The sequence below is a fragment of the Mya arenaria genome, chromosome 13 (genome assembly GCF_026914265.1).
Source record: "Mya arenaria isolate MELC-2E11 chromosome 13, ASM2691426v1".
Taxonomy (NCBI): Eukaryota; Metazoa; Mollusca; class Bivalvia; order Myida; family Myidae; genus Mya; species Mya arenaria.
Window position 1 is genome coordinate 41,705,161 of NC_069134.1, and position 5,158 is coordinate 41,710,318.

The 5,158-nt window shown below is 35.0% G+C and overlaps 1 long non-coding RNA gene across 1 annotated transcript; it reads right to left on the reverse strand.

Moving 5' to 3' along the window:
- Positions 1–1,281: 1,281 nt before the first annotated feature.
- On the reverse strand, positions 1,282–3,258 carry LOC128213537 (uncharacterized). The gene is made up of 3 exons (XR_008257751.1): positions 3,169–3,258; positions 1,988–2,089; positions 1,282–1,425 (listed from the first exon to the last, which is right to left on the reverse strand). It is a non-coding gene; the product is annotated as an uncharacterized LOC128213537 (long non-coding RNA).
- Between the last annotated feature and the right edge of the window lie 1,900 nt (positions 3,259–5,158).

Sequence of the window (5,158 nt, forward strand, 5' to 3'; positions counted from 1 at the left end):
CTTTGGTAAAAGTCTCACCCATAATCTGGTTTGTACTGATCACGATTAAAATAAAATAAATACTTGTTCTTACAGGCAAACGACCTACCACTTTATTTATAATCTTATATTTTGTCTGGTTATTCAGCAAAACACGTACCCGTATGTTCTTAATATTTGGCCTGGAATTAAGTTCAAAAGTGTGGTTGAACTCACAGTGGATTATGCAGAGCATGCAGACTGACGCTGAACTTGAGTTGAATTGATTTTAATTTAGGACCCTCTTATAGCCTTCCGATGTTATCTAACAGTTAAAAAAGTGTCTTCATTAGGTGCCGGTCATGCCACTACACGGTGATGTCGGCTTAAAAAATAGGTCAGTAGGTCAATTGGTCAATTATTAATATAATTAATATTTGCCCTAGGATTAAAACACAACTATGTAAAGACAACTCTTGTTTGTATATCAAGAACGAGTTTCAATTACGTGTAGTGTTTGTTAAAATGTAAAAAACAACAAAACGTTTCAATGCCTTCACAGAACCTCGCTTGGTGTTACAATAAAGTCGGGTCTTGTGATGAATAAGCTGCATTTTTCATATATTGACTAACATTTGTGAATTGTTCCGTACAAAAGTCTTATCAATATAGTATATAGTTGTTATAAACAACTACATTTTATAGGAGCCTCCTCACGTAACAGTTTATATATACTCTTCAATTTTCCTTTTACTTATGACCTTTATAAGCGTTGAGTCACTTTGGTCAATATACGGATTAAAAACCATGCTCAACTGCAGGAGGTCTGGGACATGACAAATTGCGGGTGACGAAAGAAGGTTTAACATACTTAATTTACTCTTAATTGAAACCTTAATTTTTATTTAAAGGGTTTCAGCGACCACGTAGTAGTATTGGATGTGACCATCGCCAAAAAATAATGCGGTAAGGCTAAAGAACGAGCCGATGCATTTAACACTTTTTTGATAATATACTTAAGCTACAATGTAGAAGTGTCACAACTATGCGGGTGTGTGTGTTTGGGGGGGGGGGGGGGCGGGGGCGAGGCGTTTAACACTTTATTTTAGTAATCTAATTAAGTTACCATATAGTAGTTCGTGGAGTGACCGCCACAGACTCGTGCAATACGGGCGTTCGGCTGGTCTTTGATGGATCGGTTAGAAGGGCTTTCATCGTGTCTATAATGCTTTATTTCAATACTATATCTAAGCGACCATGGAGTGGTGTTTTGTTTGCCCGCCGCAAACTATGCGTTTTGGCGAAAGAATGATCCGGGGCCTTTTACACTTTATTTCGGTTATCTGATTAAGCAACCATATAGTAGTTCGTGGCGTGATTGCCGCATACACGGGCAACATGGACGTCCAACTGGTCCTTGGTGGTCATTGTCTTGGTCCCAGTGTTGATCAAGCCTAGGCATTTAAGCTGAAAAATCGAAATATTGTATTTATTTTTGAATTAATATAAGGTAGGTCATCTATCACTAGGGTGCAAATATGTGTTAGTGCAAATGCATTTTAGATATTAACATAGAAATTAGTTCTATGTTAATTTTATATTTATTAACCATTATATATTTTTTACATTGATTATAATTTTAATAACATCCTAAAAACACAACTATTACTAAAATGTATACTAAAGGGAGGTAAGAAGACAAAATATAACTATGATTATATAGCAATTATATTAATTTGTTTGTTTGTTTTGATAATGTTATTCTCGGTGAAAAAAATAAAGATATTCAAACTTAACATTACATAACTGAAACTTTACCAGTAGTATTTTGGTTTGAATTAAAATGGCTTACCTTAACATGTTAAAATATTAGTTTCGTAGAAAAAACAAAATACTACAAATGTCCTATTCAAAATACTTCTGATCACAAATGTGTCTTTATTATTTCCAGAACAATTAAGATTTGGATGTTAACAACGTTGACGTAAGAACTAGACAATAGGCTCTGTTTCTACAATACATGTTTTACCTCAATAGCCCGAATGCCGGAGTCGGTGTGGACTGAGGTTTGCTCGGCATCAGACAGGGAGAACAAATAGCAGTTCTGCGCGGACACCACAACCATCATGTGCTGTTCAAAAAAGAAAATGCAACACAATCATCAGAAATATATCTATCTATCTATCTATCTATATATATATATATATTAATTTATTATCGGTATTTCATCATTCCATATGTTCCATTGTTTATTTATTAATGACTACGTGAAAGGGACAGTTCGCGTTAGTCATTTAAAAACTGACTTCGATGTATCACTGTTTTCAAAACTTTAAAGGATTGTGGTTTTTGCTCCGCCCAGATACACCAAGTGAATTCCGAATCCAGTGCAGCAATTATAGCCCGTAAATCGACGAGATGCATCAAAGAAAGGCGAGTGCCATCGTCAGGGATTGAGCATATTCTTTTTATGATATCCTTTCGGTAGCAGGCTCATAAGCAGCGAACTATCCATACATGTACAGTTTGCATGTTCAACCGACAATTATCCGAATTATCGTTAAACCGTTTTTTCTGGACGCTACAACTTCGGATTAACGGTAGTTAAATGTAGCCTAAATCAACGATCTTAGAAGTTCCGAAAATGTTCTTTTCGAGTTCGCTTTTGTGACGTTACATATGGACTCGTCTCTGCGTTTCAAAAAGGCATTATGATCGCACTTTCATTAACTGACAGACGAGAACGCTTTGCTACCGTCAGTTGTTTTGTGTTTTAAAGAGCTAAAACTGTCATTTATATACCGCCTAGCAACACAAGGCTGGTTGTCTTCCAACTAATATTGGCATTCGATAACTCCAATAAGCAATATCACATGATTTAATAATCCAATTTCTAGCCTCGTGCCTGGTGTGATCCTGCGTCCCATTGATATCCTTTGAAAGGGTATATGTTGCTGATTAATGATAGTTTTTATGATGAATTGTATTTGTTCTCTTCATTTCAACTAAAATCGGACGTGAAATGATCCATTTTGCGATCGTTGAAGGTGACAAAACTTGTTCCTTAAAGAGAAATCGGTATAATATGTCCATATGTCTATCTCTGCTTATCAAACCCTTTCAAGTAATGCCGAAACAAAATTCACATCCTTGTACATCGGGTACACATATAAAACGTCAGGAAAACATAGCAGCATGCTACATACTCACCGTGTGTGGTTCATATCCAAACCTGAAGCTCTCGTGCTCTGGAGGCTCGTGTGTTCCATGTGTGCCGTGGTGCGCATGCGTCGTCCTAGGGGGTGCAGTGGTGGCCGCCTGGTTTTAGAGAATGTTTTTATGGTGTACCAAGTGGCCCACAAGTTACAGAATAAAAACGCTGACATGCCAAATAAAGCCACAGCTGTATGTGTATAGTTTTAGCTGTAGTATTTAGATGCTGTTATGTCCAAGAGTAAAGCTACACTTATACAATATAGATGTAGCTATACTTTTCGCGCAAAAATACAACTACGGCTTTTTATTGACAACAGACTGTTGTATTGTCTAGCTGTGGTTATAATTTAGCTACAGCTTTCAATCATTGCTATTGCTGCATTTTGTTTATAGCTTCAGTTGTAAACGACAGATTTAGTTGTAGATATATTGTAGCGGTTCTTTCAAATACAAATGTAGAAATACAGCTTTGCTTAATATGTAGCTCTATTTTTTTGGATCTTACTCTTGTTGAAAGTATTAAAGCTACTTGGTAATCCACAGTTTGGGCTTAATAAGAATTGTTGGTAAAACGAAAAGTGAGGTGAATTTATGCAAAATGTGAACTACTAGCATATAGATTTTGTATTGACGTGATATCTTAGGTGTTGATTGTACATGATTTAACGAACATGTACAATATCTAATAATGGCTTCCTTATCCAATTGCGAAAAACAATACCGTGGAAACTATTTTAATATGTGTTTGTAAATAATTTTGCTTACAATCCTTTCATTGCTTATCTTTATAAATATAGTTTTTTTTATCGAACTTTTGTTTAAATCGGAAATAATGTAAAACTATTGATGTAGTGAAAAAGAAACATGTTATCATATCAGTTACATCGACTTGATCGACCTGTGATGCTTATTTATATACGCAGTGTACCTGTAAACATGTCTATCACTCTGCCAGCACTTTGATTTTAATGTTTCTTAATATGATCGATCTTTAAAAATAAAATAAAAATTGACAACTTTCCAACGAAAGCAATGGGTTTGAGAAGTTCTTACGGAAACTATAACTTTAAAAAAATGCCCGAGGTATTCCTATATTTTAGTTTAGCTTTTTAAAATTATTGAAGCTAATCACAGTACTGTGTTGTGTAATGTGCATACATACACATATTTAGTTTTCCATTTATTTTTCTTCTCTCTTAACAGGCAAATATTTGAAATAGCCTGCCAATTACAAATAATCAACTGTTTATGATGATAAAATACGAAATAAAAAGCATTACAAAACGTTAGCAACAGCAATAAAAACATTCGAAAACGTAAGCAACAGCAATTAAAAGCGTAAGCAACAGCAATCGCACAAAATACAGCTAGACGAAGCATTTTAGTTGTGGTTGAAACAACTTTCGGTTCTAAAAGAAGTGTACAAATGTGAAGTTCTTATATATTGTCAACTCCGTGACATGTACGTATATCAGGTGTTTGTCTGTTATGTCCGGTTTTGACCAGTTGAAGATCTTAATATAGAAGAACTGTGACTTTATGTTGTCATCTCTTTAAATTAGGCCATGCCAAATTAATTTTATGTTTTAAATAAAAAACAACCGTTCAATAGACATATACAACAAAGCGTATTCTGGATGGTAGGTTCGGCTAGGTTATTTGGTGCATATCTCTTTGTGCCAAGGTGAGCAGAAGTTAAACTTAAATTATAAAGCTAAAACATATTGAAAGTATATCATAACTCACAAGTGTTCATAAGCAGTTTAATCTTTAGTAGTTTATGAGACTTTGTCTGAACATTTGGGTGCTTTTACAAAAAGTTTCCTGTGCACTAGTGTAACGGTGTTCTCGACATTTCTTTTTTCAATGTTCAGTGTGTTTCTGGTAGGTTTGAACTAAGAACCCAACGCTTAACATAGAATCAACTTGCTATAGCCTTGTTTCATGGACCCTTTGACCCTTCACGGCAATTTGTTTCTACCTT